The following is a 20,118-nucleotide window of genomic DNA, read 5'->3' on the forward strand; positions in this document are numbered from 1 at the left end:
CGGAAGGCAACCACTGGAACTCTCAATCTGAGAAACACACCATCTTATTATGCTATGATCAAGAAATTGGCACATAATTACTGTTGGATATAGAACTCATCACTTAGTAAATGTGCATCATCCAAAAAATATATGTACCACATCTCAGCGCTCGATACTCATGAAGCTAGTAACTGGACAATGCAACATTGCCACAAAAAATAGTTTCCACACTATTCTGGCCAGCACAAACCACAGCTAGAACAGAATGCAATCCCCCACTCATTTCCCCAAATAGCAAATGAGTACATAAAGAAACGACAGTTATAAAATCATCATTTTACAACTACCAAAGCAATAACTGTTTCACTGTTTCAGGCAAAAAATTATAAATGGATTTGAAAAGCAATGTGAGAAAATCATTTAAAAAAAAGGAAAAAAGTATCTTTACATAACAGAAATATGACACACACAGTTGAAAGCAGTCAAATTTAACATCCCCAATAATGTACACACTCCTAATATACTGCCCTGTGCTGAGAACATATTATTACTATTTACTGCCTAATATACAAAAATGCATAAACTAAATTTTATCACAGGGAAACAATCAGAAAAAACAAAATTAAGGGACAACCAAAAAGGAAGACAAAAAAAAAAAAAAAAAAGCAAAACAAAACACTGGCATATACCTTTAGAAAAAGTCCACGCAGTGAAAATATATAAAAGCTAAGGAATTGTTCCAAAAATTAAAATGACATGACAAATAAGTGCAGTAAGAAATCCCAAACTGGATCCTGGATTGGAAGAAGAAAAGAATTCTGCCAAAATAGACATTACTGGTAGAGCTGGCAGAAGTTGGGAGTTCAGCAGACAGAGGCAAGAAGCTGGAAGACCAAGGCAAATATAGTTCACAAGTCAAAAGCAACAAAGTGTTACACAGAGAAATCCAGAGATGTGCAGAGGGTCTCCTTTTATTATTCAGCAGAATACTGATCAGTGCATGCATAAGAGAAAACTACCCAAGGGTGCAGAGACAATCAACCAAGAGGATTATAAGGAAGAGTGCCTGGTCCTCCTACAAGTTAGGGAATAGTGAACTGTCCTACCAGCCAAAATGGAAAAGCTCCCAATTTGTGGGGCACTGGTTACACTACACAGAGGGTCTTGCCTTCTGAGTAGTGGGGAATAATTAGTCCAGACTAAAAAACTCCACTCTTCACACCAAACAAATCATAAAAGGCACAAAAGGATCAAGCACTTTCCAAGTAACTTAACTGCATTCAAGAATAAAATTTAAGAACATTTATAGGAAGAGAAACAAAAATCAAGCACCCAGTAAATTAATAATCACAATGAGTGGCAATCAATCAAAGGTTACCAAAGATAAAAAAGGAGGAAAAATATATTGATAATGAGGAAAAAAATCAATTGAAGCCAATCTAGAATGGACACAATGCACGTTGGGCTCTCTGCTCCACTGGGAGCCTGCTTCTTCCTCTACCACTCCCCCTGCTTGTATTCCCTCTCTCGCTGGCTGTCTCTCTCTCTCTGTCGAATAAATAAATAAAATCTTAAAAAAAAAAAAAAAGGAATACATCCCATAACAACAGAAGACATTACAAATACAAAAACAAAAAAGATTAATGAACTTGAAGACATAAGAAGAGACTTTCTCCAAAATGAAAAAAGAAAAGCATGAAGAAAAAAAAACTTAATGAAAAGAGAATCGGTGAGCTGTGGAACAACCTCAAATAGCATAATATATATGTTAGCAAAGTTCCCAGAAAAGGGAGTAGACAGAATAAAAAATATCTGACAATAAGTGCATGAAAATCTTCAAAATCTGACAGAAGGTCTACATTCACAGATCAAAGAAGTGCAATGAATCTTGAATACAAGAAGCAGAAAGAAAACTACACCAAGGCATATCAAAATCAAATTGCTACAAAAGTGATAAAGAGCAAATTTTCCAAACAGCAAGGGAAAATTGGACATAACCCTACAAATGAACAAACTACAACAGCAAATTTTCCATTTCAAACAATGTAAACCAGAGAACAGTGGGGCACCATCTTTAAAATACTGACCACACAGTTCAGTTGGCTGAGTGTCCAACTTTTGGTTCTGGCTCAGGTCATGATCTCAGGGTCATGGGATCAAGCCCTGCATCGGGCTCCACGTTCAGCATAGAATCTGCTTCAGATCCTCTCCCACCTACTCCTTCCCTTTCCCTCTGCCCCTTCCCCCACTCATGTACCCTCTCTCTAAAACAAATAAATAAAATCTTTAAAATAATGTCAACACAGAATCCTATACCCAACAAAACTACCTTTCAAAAATAAAGGCAAAGGAAAAAGATGTTTTCAAACATACAAAAGTTAAAAAAAAATCACCAACAGACTTACACAAGAATTGTTAAAGGAAGTCCTAAAGGATAGGCAGAGATGGAAGATAACACCAGATAACAAATATGGATCTACACAAAAGAACAACAAATACCGGAAATTGTAATTACATTGGTAAATATATGATTTTTTAAAGCTAGATTTCTTAAAGATAACTATTTAAACAAAAATTAAGAAAAATGTATTACAAGGTTTATAACATATGTGAACATAAAATGTACAGTGACAACAGTATAAAAGATGGGAAGGGAGAAATGGAAGTATAATACTGTAAGATTCTCAAGCTATGCAAAAAATGCTATAACATCACCTGAAGGGAGATTGAGGTAAGTACTACAAACCCGAAAATAACCATTAAAATTGGAAAACAAAGAGTTATATCTAATAAGCCAACAAAGGAGATATACTAGAATTATGACAATTACTCCAACCAAACGAAGGTATAAAAAGGGGAACAAAGGATGAGACAAACAAAATAAACGGTGATATAATTAAACCTAAACATATCTATAATCACACAAAAAGTAAATAATCTAAACATGGCAACTAAAAGATATTGTCAGAGTAAATACAACAGCACAACCCAACTATATGCTCCTTTAAAAAAAAATACACTTTAGGGGCTCCTAGGAGGCTCACTGGGTTAAGCATCTGCCTTCAGCTCACGTCATGAACTCAGGGTCATCAGATAGAGCCCCATGTCAAGGCTCCCTGCTCAGTGGGGAGTCTGCTTCTTCCTCTCCCTCTGCCCTTCCCCGTGTCTCATGCTGATTCTCGCTAGCACACACACTCTCTCTCTCTCAAATAAACTTTTTTTAAAATACACTTTAAAGACACAGGTAACATAGAAACAAAAAAATGAGAAAAGATGTACTATACCAATACTATCCAAAAGAAGATGGAAGCAGCTACCTAAGTACAAAGTAGATTGCAGAGGAAAAAATATATGACCACAGATTTTTTTTAATTTCTGATAAAAATGGCAATTCACAAAGGGAAAACAAATGTAAACATTTATATACATAATAACAGAACTTCAAAATACATGAAGCAAAACTTGATAGACTTACAATAGACAAATGCACAGGTACAGTCAAAGATCACAATAACCCTCTCTCAAATTGACAGAATACACAGAAAGTAAACATAATAGACTTGAATACCACCATTAATCATTAACCACTTCAACCTAATTGACATTTAGAGAATACTCCAAGCAAAAGCAGAATACACACTTTTTTCAAATGCACACAAAACATTAACCAAATTAAACCCTACTACAGGCTAGTAAAAAGTCTTGAAACAATTTAAAAGAATTCAAATCAAAGTGTTTTTTGACCACAGAAGAATTATATCAGAAATCGTTAACAAAAAGACCCATGGAAAATCCCCAAATCTTTGGAAATTAAGTAACACTTCCAAATAACTCATTGCTCAACAAAAGCCATTAAAAGAGAAATGAGAGTGTGGGGAAAATGTATGGGGGGAAAATTTAAGATTTGTGGGATGCCACTAAAGCAGTACTTGAGAGGAAAATGTATAGCTCTAAATGTCTATATTAGAAAGAAAGAAAAACAATGACATCAGATTATACCTTAAAAAAGAAGAAAATGCAGGACAAATTAACCCCCAACCAAAGAAAAGCAGAGGGAGGGAAATAACACATGAGAGCACAGTCAATAAAAAGAAACAGAAAGTCACTAAAGAAAATCACTGATACCAAAAGTTAGTTCTTAGAGATCAATACAAATGACAGAATTTTAGCCAGAACTAATCAGGAAAAAAAAGAGATAAAGAGAACACAAAAACAATCTGTCACTCAAAAGGTGACAATTCAATACCGGAAAAAAAAAAAAACACACACACACACACACACACACACACACAATTTAAAAATGGGCAGAAAACATGAGTTAATATTTCCCCAAAGAAGACATGGAGATGGCCAACAGATGCATGAAAAGATACTCAATGGAATTCCTGGCTGGCTCAATTTGGATTCTTACCTTATACAAAATATACAAAAATTAACTCAAAATGGATCAAAGACCTAAATAAAAAACACTTGAATATTAGACACAATGGAATATTATTCAACCATAAAATAAAGTACTGATATATGCTACACAATATGGATGGACTCTGCAAGTACTATGCTAAGTGAAAGAAGTCAGATACAATAAGCCACATATGATATGTAGCTAAAACTATTAAACTCTTAGAAGCAAACCTAGGACTAAATTTTCATGACCCTGGTTTAAGCAATGTTTCTTAAATATGACACCAAAAGCACAAAAAACAAAATAATTTGGACTTCACAAAAACAAAACTTTTGGGCATCAAAGGACATTATCAAGAAAGTGCAATGACAACTGACAAACTAGAAACAAATATTTTTAAACTATATATCTAATAAGGATACACTATCCAAAATATATAAAGAATTCTCAAAATTCAACAAAAAGGTAAACAACACAATTAAAAAGTGAACAAAGAAAAAATAAAGAAACGAACTTGAGTAGACATTTCTCCCAAGAATGGTCAATAAGCACAAGGAAAGATGCTCAACATTACCAGTGATTAGGGAAATATAAACCAAAATCACAATGGCATTTCTCTTCATACCAACTACAATGGATACAGCTTTAGGCAGAAAATAATGAATATTGTCGAAGATGTAGAAAAACTGAACTCTCATATACTACTGGTAGAAATGTAAATAGTGCAACCATACCACTGAGGAATTCCACTCCTATGTTTACCCAGGAGAATTTAAAATATATGTTTAGACAAAAGCTTATACACAAATGTTCATAGCAACACTATTCGTAATAACCAAAAGGTGGAAACAACCCAAATATTCATCAACTAATGAATGGATAAACAAAATGTGGTACATCTATATAATGAAATATTTGGCCATAGAAAGGAATGAAGTACAGGCATGCCCCATTCTAATGCACTTCCCTGTGTTTTTTACGAACTAACATGTTGTAGCAACTCTGCTTCAAATAACTCTATAGGTACCATTTTTCCAACAGCATCTGTTCATTTCTCTCTCCATTTTGGTAATTCTCACGATTTCAAACCTTTTCATTATTATATTTGTTATGACTCCCTAAAAATTCAAATGATGGTTAGCATTTTTTAGCAAAGAAGTATTTTTTTTTTTAAGATGTTATTTATTCGTCGGAGAGAGAGAGACAGGGCACAAGCAGGGGCGAGCTACAGGCAGAGGGAGAAGCAGGCCACCTGCTGAGCAAGGAGCCGGCCGCAGGACTCAATCCCAGGAGCCAAAGGCAGACGCTTAACTGACTGAGCCACCCAGGCGTCCAGCAATGAAGTATTTTTTTTAAAGTCATCTCTAAGCCCAACGTGGGACCCAAACTCACAACCCCAAGATCAAGAGTCACATGCTCTCTACCAACTGAGCCAGGCAGGCACTCCAGCAATAAAGTTTTGTTTTGTTTTGTTTTTAAGATTTTATTTATTTATTTATTTATTTATTTGACACAGAGAGATAGTGAGAGAGAGAGAGCACAGAGGGTGCAGCAGGCAGAGGGAGAAGCAGGCTCCCCACTGAGCAAGAAGTCCAATGAGGGGCTTGATCCCAGGACCCTGAGATCATGACCTGAGTGAAGGCAGATGCTTAACCGAATGAGCCACCCAGGTGCCCCAGCAATAAAGTATTTTTTAACAAAAAGTATGTAAAATGTCTTTTTAGACATAATGCTACTACACACTTAATAGACTACACTATAGTGTAAAAATAACTTTTATATGTACTGGGAAACCAAAATATTCATTTGATTTGCTTTAGTGCAGTATTTGCTTTATTGCAGTACTCTGGAACCAAACTCCAATATCTCCGGGGCATGCCTGTACTGAAACATGTTATAACATAGATGAATGTGGAAAATATTATTATGCTAAGTGAAATAAGTTACACAGAAAAGGCCCCATATTATGTTTCTGTTTATATGAAATGTCCAGAATAGGCAAATCGATAGAGACAGAAAGTAGAACTGCAGTTTCCAGGGAGTACAGGGACATGGAGTGACTATCTAAAGGGTACAAGTTCTCTCTGGGATAATGCAAATGCTCTGAAATTAGATTTGGTAATGGTTGCACAACTCTATAAATATATTAAAAACCAAAATTTTAATTTTAATTAAAAACTAAATATATTAAAATATATTAAAAATGTATTTTTATATAAAATAATAAAAACTTAAAGTAAAGCCTGTACTTTACACTTAAAAATGGTTAAAATGGTGAGTTCTATGTTATGTCAATGTTGTTTAAGATAAAACCAAAAAAATCAATTAAACAGGGTTTTTAACAAACTGATGACAACTGTTACATTTGGAAAGACAAAGAGGCAGGACTGAAGTAGCAGCCAAAATGACCTGATCTAATCTATACATCTTGTGTCAAAAGAGTCTATGTATAACATCAAATAATATTAAACCAATCTGAATTAATCAGACTTAAATTTTTTAAAAGTAATGTTAATACGAGAGATCCAGTCTTTATGCACTTTAAAAGAAAAAATTGAGATACTACACCCTGTCATTACATGTATATAACATATCTACACCGCAAACTAAACTGCTGACATTAAATTTATGTTATATGGAGGTTTTGTTATTTGCACATGAATAAAATTCATAATTATACATATTACATTATAAGCAAATGTGCAGATGATAAAACCCAGAAAATATAGGAACTTAACGTCAATAAATTTTAATTTCTTCTCTCAAAAACAGTACTATATATTAAGCTAAGTTATTCAAGTTATTTTTCTGAACCTGCTCTGCTCTTCTAGCATAAAAGGTTTTAAGGGAGAAGAGAAAGGATCATTATTCAAATGTAATCTCTCAGCAGAAGACTTGTAGTACTACATATTGAAAAAGGCTGGCATCCCTTGTTGCTTCCCCTATTCAATCTTGTTTTGTAGGTTCTGGAAGTTCTTAACAAGGCATCTCCTTTCCTCTATTCAAAGTCTTCTACAGATAAATAGACAAAGCCAAATAACAGAAAGAACAACAAAAGAGGGGCGCCTGGGTGGCACAGCGGTTAAGCGTCTGCCTTCGGCTCAGGGCGTGATCCCCGGCGTTATGGGATCGAGCCCCACATCAGGCTCCTCCACTATGAGCCTGCTTCTTCCTCTCCCACTCCCTCTGCTTGTGTTCCCTACTTTGCTGGCTGTCTCTATCTCTGTCAAATAAATAAATAAAATCTTTAAAAAAACAAAAACAAAAACAAAGAACAACAAAAGAAAAGCAGTGCAGACTGTTAGCTCCATGAGTTACCAATGATTTCCCAGCATGAACAGACACTCAATAAGTATTTCTTGAATGAATAAGAAAAAAAATATACATATGTAAAAATTTTAAATGGTATGAATCAATTTCAGTCATTTTACTCAACAAAGCACAATAGACACAGGCAAAAAAAAAAAAAACCCACAATTTCTAACTTTACAGAATTTTAGTTTAATGGAGTCACAACTAAGCTTGACTTTACTTAACTGATTTTTTAAAATAGGAATATCCAACTCTTGGTTTTGGCTTAGGTTGTAATCTCAGGGTCATGGGATCGAGCCCTGTGTTGCGCTACATACTCAGTACAGAGTCTGCTTGGTTTTCTCCCCCCACCCCACTCCTCCCGTTCATTCTCTCTAAAATAAATCTTTTTAAAAATAAATAAATAAATATAGGAATAGCTCTTTTGCTCACTACCCAAAAAGTGAGAGATCCACTCATTTAATGAGTATCCACTATAGAATAAGCCATACACTAAGTGCAAGCAAATCAACTGCAGAATTAACTCCAAAGCACTAGCCACAAGTGAAATACCACTCACAATTCTGTTGGTCACATCTATATTAAATATCCTAGACAAATGAAAAGTTATTCACCAACTTCATTTATGTGTACATAGAAATACAAACTCTTCCATTTGGAAAACTAATTTATTTCACTACTCTCATATGAGTATTTTCTACTACTTACAAGAAAAAAACCTAATTTATTTTTCTAGCAAATGTTTATTGAATGCCTATTTTGTCCCAGGCACTGTTCCAGATATTGACAATGAAAAAGACTCCCTTTGGGGCACCTGGGTGGTTCAGTCAGTTAAGCATCTGACTCTTGATTTTGGCTCAGATCATGACCTCATGAGACGTGCATCAAACTCCGCACTGGGGTGGAGCCTGCTTAAAATTCTCTCTCCCTCTCCCCCTTCACCCCCTTCCTCTCTCAGGTGGGTGGGGAGTTGGGGGGGGGAGGGCAGGAGATACCCCTGCCCTCATGGAGCTCACCAGCCAGGGAAGACAGAGGCAAATAAATAAATAAGATACATTGTATGTTAAATGGTAAGTAATACAAAGAAAAATAAAGCATGGAGGAAAAAAGTACAAGCAAAAAGGAGAGTAAACAAAGTATGTTATAACCTTATATAGACCAGGAAGGGTCATCAAGGAAGGTGACATTTGGACTAGTTGGCTCCACAGGTGAATTCCACCAAACATCTAAAGATGAATTAATACCAGGGCACCTGGCTGGCTCAGTTAGTGGAGCATGCAATTCTTGATCTTGGGGTTTTGAGTTAGAGCCCCACCTGGTGCATGTTGCCTACTTAAAAAACAATTTTTTTTAATTAAAGAAGACTTAATACTGTTCTCAAACTAGTCAGCAGAAAGAAAGAAAGAAAGAAAGAAAGAGAAAGAAAGAAAGAAAGAAAGAAAGAAAGAAAGAAAAAGAAAAAAAGAAAAAAACCCAGAAAAGTAATGAAGGCTTCCAAATTCTATGAAACCAGCAGTACCCTGATACCAAAACCAGATAAAGACATCAGAAAAAGAGAGAATTACGCCAGTATCTCTGATGAACACAGATGCAAAAATCCTCAACAAAATATTAGCAAACAAAATCCAACAATCCATTTAAAAAATCATTCACCACAATCAAGTGGGATTAATTCCTGGGACGCAAGGGTGGTTCAATATTTGCAAATCAATCAACAAAATACATCACTTAAAAAGAGAAAAGATAAAAACCATACAATTATTACCATAGACACAGAAAAAGCAGTTGACAAAGTACAACATCCAATCATGATAAAAACCCTCAACGAAGTAGGTTTAGAAGAAATATACCTTAACATAATAAAGTCGTTAAATGAAAAACTCACAGCTAACATCATCCTTAACTGTGAAACACTGACAGCTTTTCAGGAACAAGACAAGGATGTCCACTCTCATCACTTTTATTCAACATAGTACCAGAAGATTTAGCCTCAGCAACCAGACAACCAAAAGAAATAAAAGACACCCAAATTGGCAAAGAAGTAGTAAAACCTTCACCGTTTGCAGATGACTTCCACTATTTCGATCACGTCATCTGTTACTATACATAAAAAACCTGAAAGACTCCACCAGAAAACTATAGGATAAATGAATTCAGTCAAGTTGCACAATACAACATCAATAGAGAAATCTGTTGCGTAACTCTATACCAATAATGAAGCAGAAAGAGAAATTAAGAAAACAATCCCATATACAACTACACCAAAAATAATAAAATATCTATAAATAAACTTAACTAAGGAGGTGAAAGACCTGTACTTGAAAACTATAAAACACTGATGAAATAAATTGAAGATGACACAAATGAATAGAAAGATATTTCACACCCAAGGGAGAACAAATATTTGTTAAAATGTCCATACTACCCAAAGCAATCTACAGATTTAATGCAATCCCTATCAAAATATCATTTTTCACAGAACTAGAGGTAAAAACCTTAATTTTATATGCAACCACAAAAGATCCTAAATAGCCAAAGCAATCTGGAAAAACAAAACTGGAAGTATCACAATCTCAGATTTCAAGATATACCACGAAGCTGCAGTAATCAAAAGAGCATGGTACTGGCACAAAACAGACACACAGATCAACAGAACAGAAAACCCGGGGTGCCTGGGTGGTTCAGTCAGTTGGGCTTCCGACTCTTGATTTTGCCTCAGGTCATGATCTCAGTGTCATGAGATGCAGCCCCATAGTCAGGCTCCTCCCTCAGCAATAAATCTGCTTGAGATTCTCTCTCCACCCACCCACCACCACCACCACCACCACCACCCCAACACATGGGCTCTCTTGCTCTAAAATAAATAAATAAAGCTTTAAAAAAATTTTAAAAAGAAGAGAAAACCCAGAAATAAACCCACAATTGTATGGTCAATACTTGACAAAGGAGACAAGAATATGCAGTGGGAAAAAGACACTCTCTTCAACAAATGGTGTTGGGGAAACTGGACAGCCACATGCAAAAGAATGAAACTGGACCACTTTCTCACACCATACACAAAAATAAACTCAAAATGGCTTAAAGACCTAAACGTGGGACCTGAAACCATAAAAATCCTAGAAAATAGCACAGGCAGTAATTTCTCTGATATTGGTCATAGCAACATTTTTCTAAATATGTCTCCTAAGACAAGGGAAACAAAAGCAAAAACAAACAAAACAAAACAAAAAAAAAAACCTATTGGGACTACATTAAAATAAAAAGCTTTTGCACAACAAAGGAAACAATCAACTAAACTAAAAGCCTACTGAATGGGAAAAGATTATTTGCAAATGATATATCCAATAACAGGTTAATACCCAAAATATATAGAGAACTTCTACAAATCAACACCAAAAAAACCCAAATAATCCAATAAAAAAATAAGCAGTTGATGTGAACAGATATTTCTCCAAAGACCACATACAGATGGTCAACAGACACATAAAGAGATGCTCAACATCACTAATCATACCGGAAACGCAAATCAAAACCACACTGAGAGATCATCTCACACCTGTCAGAAAAGCTAAAATCACTAACACAAGAAACAACAAGTGTTGGCAAGGATGTGGAGAAAAGGGAACCCTTGTACACTGTTGGTAGGACTGTAAACTGGTCCAGCCACTGTAGAAAACAGTATGGATTCTTCAAAAAATTAAGAATAGAATTACCATATAATCCAGTAATTCCACCACTGGGTATTTACCCAAAAAATATGAGAACACTAATGCAGAAAGATATATGCACCCCTATATTTATTGTGGCATTACTTACAATAGCCAAATTATGGAAGCAACACAAATGTCCACTGATAGATGAATGGATAAAGAAGATGTGGTATGGGGGCGCCTGGGTGGCACAGCGGTTGGGCGTCTGCCTTCGGCTCAGGGCGTGATCCCGGCGATCTGGGATCGAGCCCCACATCAGGCTCTTCTGCTATGAGCCTGCTTCTTCCTCTCCCATTCCCCCTGCTTGTGTTCCCTCTCTCGCTGTCTCTATCTCTGTCGAATAAATAAATAAAATCTTTAAAAAAAAAAAAAAAAAAGATGTGGTATGGAGTGACTGGCTGGCTCAGTCAGTAGAGCATGTGACTCGATCTCAGGGTCATGAGTTCAAGCCCCATATTGGAGCTACCACACAAAAAAAGATGTTTTATATATAAATATATATATTTATATATATAAGTATATATATATACTTATATATCTGCATGTGTATATATGTGTGTGTGCGTGTATGTGTGTGTGTGTGTATATATATATATATATAAATCTGTGTATACACACACACAAAACAGAATATCACCCATAAAAAACAATGAAATCTTGCTATTTGCAACATGGATGGAGCTAAATGGTATAACTCTAAGTGAAATAAGTCAAAGACAAGTAGCATATGATTTCACTCATATGTGAAATTCACTCCTTAAATCTGAATTTAAGAAACAAAACAAATGAAGAAAGAAAAAAAAAAAAGAGAGAAACAAAACAGACTCAAGTATAGAAAACAAACTGATGGTTACCAGAGGGGAGGTGGGTAGGGAGATGGGTGAAATAGGTGAAGGGGATTAAGAATACACTAATACACTTACTGTGATAAGCACTGAGTAATGTACAGAATCACTGAAATACCATATTATACATTCGAAACTAATATAATACTGTATGTTAATTACACTGGGATTAAAAATTAACTTTTAGGGGGGGCGTCTGGGTGGCACAGCGGTTAAGCGTCTGCCTTCGGCTCAGGGCGTGATCCCGGCGTTATGGGATCGAGCCCCACATCAGGCTCTTCTGCTATGAGCCTGCTTCTTCCTCTCCCACTCCCCCTGCTTGTGCTCCCTCTCTCACTGGCTGTCTCTCTCTCTGTCGAATAAATAAAATCTTTAAAAAAAAAAAAAGTTAACTTTTAGAAGTCTTTTTTTAAGTTAAAAAAACAGAAGTTGACATTTGGTCAAAAGCATGAAAAAGGTAAAAGATCCAGTGTTACAACTATCTGGAGAATGAGTACTCCTGGCGGAGGGCATGGTAAATGCAAAGTAAAAAAGTCTTGAGGCACCTTTCTCACATCCAGCTACTTTAGCAGCTGCTCTTGGTTGGGGCCATCCTGCACCTAAGGGAGGAAGATGGTGGCCACAAAGAAGATGAAAAAGTTGATGGAGTTGATCAACTCTAGGCTCCAATTCCTTATGAAAAGTGGAAAGTGCATGTTGGGGTAGAAGCAGACTCTGAAAATGATCAGACATGGCAAAGTAAAACTGGTCATCCTCACCAACAACTGCCCAGCCTTGAGGAAATCTGAAATAGAACAGTACACCATGTTGGCCAAAACTGGTGTCCATCACTACAGTGGCAATAATAAACCGGGCATAGCATGTGGCAAATACTACAGAGTATGTATACTGGCTATCACTGATCCAGGTGATTCTGATATCATTGGAAGCATGCCAGGACAGACTAGAGAAATGCAAAATGTTTAATAAAAGTGGTCAGAACTTGTTTTTAGGGGCACCTGGGTGGCGCAGTCGTTAAGCGTCTGCCCACAGCTCAGGGCGTGATCCCAGGGTTCTGGGATCGAGCCCCGCATTGGGCTCCCTGCTCTGTTGGGAGCCTGCTTCTTCCTCTCCCACTCCCCCTGCTTATGTTCCCTCTCTCGCTGGCTGTCTCTATTTGTCAAATAAATTAAAAAGAAAAAAAAAAGTTGGGGGGGGCTGGGTGGCTCAGTCAGTTAACAACTAACTCTTGATTTCTGCTCGGGTCATGATCTCAGGATTGTGAGATCAAGCCCTGGAAAGGGCTCCACACTGGTCATGGAGCCTGCTTAGGATTCTCTCCCTGCCACACTCCTGCTGCCCCTCCCCTCCCATTTGAGTGTGCACAATTCTCTCTCACTTAAAAAAAAAAAAAAAAAAAAGTCTTGAGGCAGAAGTGTGCCCATTATGTTCAAGAAAAAGAAGCCAAAGTGCTGGACTAGAGTAAGCAAAGAAGAGGAGAGGAATTAAATTAGGAGAGGATTCAAGACTGAAAGCTAGATCATTCGTGGCCTGTAGGCAATGTTAAGGACTCTGGTTCTTATACTGAATGAGAAGGGAAGTCTCTGATTATGACTTTTAAAGGATCACTCTGGCTATTGCTACAATCTAACTGAGGAATAATGGTGGCTTGGACCAGGCTGGTGGCAGGGGAGGTGGCAGAAGTCAGATCCAGACATGTGAAGATAGAGTCATTTGTTATCCAATGCAAAAGAGAAGGGTCAAGGACAGTACCAAGGTTTTGGGCTCAGGTATCAAGGGGGTTAGAGTTGCCATTTACTGATAAAGGAAGGAAAAGCTATGTTCAGATATTGTGACTGAATAGTACCCCACCACCACCAAGATGAACACATCCTAATCCTTTGGAACCTGTGAATATGTTACCTTACGTGAGATGGAAAGGGGCCCAAGGTGGGTCTTTATAAAGGAAGGCAGGAGGATCAGAGTCAGAGAAGGCAATGTGACAAAAAAGCAGGGGAAGAGAGAGGGGATGTGATGATGGAATCGGAGTCAGAAAGATGTGAAAACAGAAGCTGAGGTTGGAGTGATGCCACTTCTGGTTTGGAATTAGAAAGAGGTTCATGAGTTAAGGAATGTGGGCACCCTTTAGAATCTGGAAATGCAAGGAAACTAATTCTCCCCTTAGAGCCTTCAGAAAGAACACAATTCTGTGGCTCACTATAGACTTCTGACCTCCAGAATTATAAATTGGTAAATCTGTGTTGTTTTAAACTGCTGAATTTGTGGTAATCTGTTATAAGAGCAATAGAAAATATAAATACAACAGTTTGAATATTTAGAAATTAAGAACTATATGTAGTATGAGATTTTTCTGTATTATAACAAAATCTTCCCTCAAAATTTGAAAGTAATACCATAGGACTATAAGGTTGTACACTCAAAAGATACTGTGTCAAGTTAAATAAATGTCTTAGCATTTTAAATAAATGTTATCATACATGTAAGTTCAAAATAGGAGTTACAGTAGTCATAAACTAAAAGATAATACAATATTTGGTCACATATGATCTGAAGACTCCTCTCTGAACCTGTGAACTTTGCCAAATTTGTCACGCTGATATAACCTCTACAAGGCCCAATTCATCTAAATCCCTCCATCTTGGCAAAATGCTGGAGAAGCTGCAAGTTATAATGATTATGCCCTAAGTCAGTACGTAACCGTAAAATGTATATAAAAGAAAAAAGACAGGTTGATCTGTATATTTATCAAAAAAAGGGCATGAGGTTTAAAAAATTAAGAAATATCACTCTAAAGCAATTCAGTTTTGGGATAAAGTCCTTGAACCCAGGGCAACCCTAGTTAGTATATCACTATATCTAGAAAATTAAAATACAACTTTGTATTTTATACACATTTGTGGGTCTATGAATGTGAACTACAACTTTACAGACTACATTTTAGTTGCAAAAAGCTGTGAAATTCTGTTTAACTAGAAAAATACTGCCATCATACGTTGTAGTAAAACAGGACATGTGAGGGGCACCATACTGGTTCAGTCAGTGGAGCATGCAACTCTTGATCTCGGGGGCATGAGTCTGAGCCTCACACTGGGTGTAGGTTTACTTTTTAAAAACAGCAAAAAAAAAAAAAAAACACCCTGAAAATTTTAAAATTTAAAAACAAATAAAAATAAACAGGACAGGGGCGCCTGGGTGGCACAGTTGGGGCGCCTGGGTGGCTCAATCGTTAAGCGTCTGCCTTCGGCTCAGGGCGTGATCCCAGCGTTCTGGGATCGAGCCCCACATCAGGCTCTTCCGCTGGGAGCCTGCTTCTTCCTGTCCCACTCCCCCTGCTTGTGTTCCCTCTCTCGCTGGTTGTCTCTGTCAAATAAATAAATAAAATCTTTTAAAATATATATATAATAAATAAATAAATAAACAAACAGGACATGTGAAAGTAGGAAGCAAAAAATTCTAGCACCACCTAGCATCTTTGAACCTCAAACACAACCAGATCTCATCCTATCAAAATCCTTGAAATTAAAAAAGTGACCAAAGACATACTACAAAAGACCAGGGTAAAAAAATGACAAAATAAAATATTTAAGTCTTCAATATCATTAATAATGATTATAGTAAAAGCAAACACACAGCATATTCATTGATTGCATGATGAACATATTTTTGTCTTTTAACAAAACCGAAATCGAATGCATTGTGTCAAGTAAGTGGCAGTATTTTAAGCGTTTAAGAAGCAGTGTTCATTAATTTATTGGCACATAAAATAATGGTGTGTCTTAAAAATTCATAGTCTTAGCTTTGATTAAACATATATCATCTTAGCTATATTAACTCACTGAATCTTCAAAACTACCTTATTAAGTAGCTGCTGTAACTGTACCATCTTACAGATAAGAAAACTGAGACAGAGAGGTTAAATAACTTCCAAGTCACACAGCCACTAAAATTAAAATTATCAGGGCACCGGGGTGGCTCAGTTGGTTAAGCCTCTGCCTTGGGCTCAGGTCATGATCTCCACATCAGGCTCCCTGCTCAGCGGGGAGCCTGCTTCTCCCTCTCCTTCTGCCCCTCCCCCTGCTTGTGCTTTCTCTCTCTCGGTCAAATAATCAAATAAAATCTTAAATAAAATTAAATTAAAATTATCTTTAACACATGACAGTATTCAATTACAAAATTACTATTTAACCCATATCATATTCTCAGTTTTATCATAACTATTTTAGTGATCTCAATATGAAAAAAAAAGATTTTTAAATAATGTTGTAAGCTTTTATAAACAGTCCTTTTGCACAAACATAGCATATAGCAGAGTGCATAAATTGCAGTCAATATACAATGTACACCCATTTAACCATGCTTGCTTACTGTAGCAAATTTCTAGACATTAATATAAATCCATTTCTCATAAAAGATTTTCTGTAACTTAAAATGCATATTACTTCACTGATCAAACTTTCTGTAAGTAGAGTTTTTTTAAATATATTTTGCAGTCAAATGATTCACCTTATCAACAGACTTTAAAAGTAAAATAAACATCTTAATAGATGTGGAAAAAGGCATATGACAAAATATAATACCCATTCATGGTTTTTTAAAAATCTTTTCAGCAAACTAGGAATAAAAGAGAACTTCCCTGATCTGACATAGGGTACCCACAAAAAACGTATAGCTAATTTCATATGTAATAGTGAAAGATCAGCTGTTTTCCCTCTGAGTCTGAGAACAAGTGAAGAACATAGGCTCTCACAATTGCTATTCAACATCATCCTGGAAGTCCTAGCCAGTGACATAAGGCAAAAAAGGGAAATAAAAGGAAAAAAGATTACAAAAGAATAATTAAAACCCCCTTTATTTGATGACATGACTGTCTACATTAAAAAAAAAAATCTTCAACAAAAGGTACTATGTTTAATATATAAATTTAGCAAGGTCATAGGATAAAAGATCCATATACAAAAAGCCAATCCTATTCCTGTACACTAGAAAGGAAACTGAAAATTTTATAAACAGCACCAAAAATCATCAAAGAATTAAGGATAAATGTAACAATATATGTGCAAAATTTGTATTCTAAGGCCTATAATGACAAGAGAAATCAAAGACAACTTAAATAAACAGAAATACCAAGTCCATAGATTGGAAGACTCAATATTGTCAAAATGTCAATTTGTCCTGAAATAATCTACAGATTCAGTGCAATTCCATTCGAAATCCTAGTAGGGTTGCAGAAATTTAAAAGCTGATTCTAAAACATATATTTAAAAAGCAAGGGCCCTAGAAAAGCCAAAACAATTCTGACAAAGAACAAAGTATAAGATTCACACTACTTGGCTTCAAGACTCAGTATAAAGCTATCGCCTGATATGAACTAAGAATACGTACGCAGGTCAAAGGAACAAAACAGAATCCAAAACTACCCACACACATATAGTCAATTGATTTTCGGCCAAAGTGCCAAAATTTTTTTAGATATGACTCTATCCTCTAGAAGCTTTATATGTGGAGAAGGAACACAAAGTAAATGAGAATTCAAAGCAGGTGTCCCACATGCTACTTCATGAAGCCAATCTATTAGAAGTCTCATAAAAATTCAACCATAAGCTGTCAAAGTCCACAAATAGTCTAATTTTCAGGATACTTCCATTCATCCACTGAGATTACATTTAGACACACTGCCATTGCATGCTATTAAAATTCCTTCCATTTTAAAAGGAAAGTAACACTGAAAGGATCCCATGCTCAAAAATATCTCCACAGTGTATTCTACACATAAGTAAATCAATTTGGTTATTAACTATTCTCTGGGAGAGGAAAGATGACCCTGAATAAAGAAAGCCTATCACATGTTCAAACATTAATCATACCACAGTAAGAAGATGAAGTAAAGGAGATCTTATGAATTGTCTGAGTAAAGGGTGATTTCATACCAACAAGCTCTTCAAGATAGGGCAAAATTAAATGCAATCTCAGTCCCTGGATCAATAAAGAGAATTAAAAGGCCAATTAAGTACCTTGGAGAGGCAGGGGTAGAAAGTGCACAGATGACAAAATTCTTTAAAAATTATTTAAAAAATTAGGGGCGCCTGGGTGGCACAGCGGTTAAGCGCCTGCCTTCGGCTCAGGGCGTGATCCCGGCGTTATGGGATCGAGCCCCACATCAGGCTCCTCTGCTGTGAGCCTGCCTCTTCCTCTCCCACTCCCCCTGCTTGTGTTCCCTCTCTCGCTGGCTATCTCTGTTAAATAAATAAATAAAATCTTTAAAAAAAAAAAAATTATTTAAAAAATTAAATTTAGGGGTGCCTGGGTGGCTCAGGCATCTGCCTTCAGCTCAGGTCATGATCTCAGGGTCCTGGGATCCAACCCTGCATAGTGCTCCCCGCTCAGCAGGGAGTCCGCTTCTCCCTCTCCCTCTGTGATTTCTCCCTCTCCCTCTGTGCTCTCTCTCGCTCTCAAGTAAATAAAATCTTTAAAAATAAAATAAAATTTAAAAATAAATTAAATTAAAGTTAAATTTAAAATTTTTTCATTATAAGAAAAGAGTAAGGGTCTCAAAATATAATTTAGTCTGTGTTGGCAATTTTATCAAAGGTCTTGATAACGGCTGGGTTATTACTAAAAATCCAATCACCAAATATCTGCTAGAAAGTCAGGACTAGTTTTTCTAAGGATGATAAGCCTTAATCAAATCCTGATGAATTAAGTCACCTCAATCTAGGGAAATTCAGTCTCCCAGTCTGATGTCCACTATGTGGTTCGCTCCTCTCTGTGGAGGTAAAAGACAAAAGTCACAGAGAAGGATGTAAATATTGGGCTACAAGTATCTACTCTCAAATGACTTTCTCCTTCTTCACACTAGGTGCTTTTAAGATTCCTCTATTTTGAGAACAAAAGAATTCAAATACATAAAGATAAACTCTTCTGTATACTCTGTGACATCTATTAAAAAAAACAAAGTCAAACCAATGCCATTAAGTTTCTTTTTAGGGGCACCGTGCTGGCTCAGTGGACTCTTGATCTCCAGGTTTTAAGTTCAAGCCCCACAATGGGTGGAAAGATTACTTAAAAATAGATTCTTTTAAAAACTAATAATAGTCATAAAATTTTTTTTTCATGCCATAAGTTTATTTATAAACATATTGAGTATGTTCAATTCAAGAGTTTGATCCATTTTTCAAAGAGTCTGCACCTCTTAAAATGTTCCTTTTGATATCTGTTTAATGGATTAATCAAAACATCCTTATTTCTTAAAGCAGTCAGTTGGTGTCTTACTATAAAAAAAAGGTGCAGCAAATCCAGATCCAAAGTACAAAGTCATCATAAGTAGTAGCCGCCACTTGTTTTCCACTGAAAATGGCAAATTCTTCCCTGGGCCCTCCTCATAGTGGCTCCTACGCACCACAGAGGTTGTGAACCTCCGGATGCTCTGTCCCAGCATAGCACTGTTGGAAGTTCTGCGAAAGGCGCAGAGCCCTAAAACGGTAGAAATGGGAGCACTACACCAAGACCTCCTCTTTTCACGACCTTATTCCTCGGTGTCCATAAAATTTCTTTTAAAAGCAAGGTACAGAGGTAATAAACAACATGAACCCATTTTTGATATATAGTTGTGTATAGCAAAAAGATTTAAAAGTATAAATCTCAGATGTATATTCAAAATGACTGGGCAATTTTAAGTTTCTTCTTTAATTTTTCCTAATAATTTTTCAACAGAGAGCATGTATTCAAATAGTTTTTATTAAATAAGAATTTTAAATCTTTACATTGTTTTAGTAATGAGTTTTTTATGAATCTGGTAACAAGCCATGATTCTATTAGCTCCTTATATAATAATTATATAATAATTCATTTTTAATGAATTCTGGGA

At 36.1% G+C, this 20,118-nt stretch overlaps 1 protein-coding gene and 2 pseudogenes across 7 annotated transcripts in view; 1 reads left to right on the top strand and 2 right to left on the bottom strand.

Annotated features, from left to right (window-relative positions):
• Window positions 1-20,118, bottom strand: part of ABI2 (abl interactor 2) — a 130,672-nt gene that overhangs the window by 105,894 nt on the left and 4,660 nt on the right. The gene's annotated exons all lie outside the window — the stretch shown is intronic.
• LOC103659767 lies at window positions 12,622-13,244 on the top strand (annotated as a pseudogene).
• LOC103659836 lies at window positions 19,401-19,725 on the bottom strand (annotated as a pseudogene).

This window comes from Ursus maritimus, unplaced genomic scaffold (genome assembly GCF_017311325.1).
Source record: "Ursus maritimus isolate PB19 unplaced genomic scaffold, ASM1731132v1 scaffold_1, whole genome shotgun sequence".
Classification (NCBI taxonomy): Eukaryota; Metazoa; Chordata; class Mammalia; order Carnivora; family Ursidae; genus Ursus; species Ursus maritimus.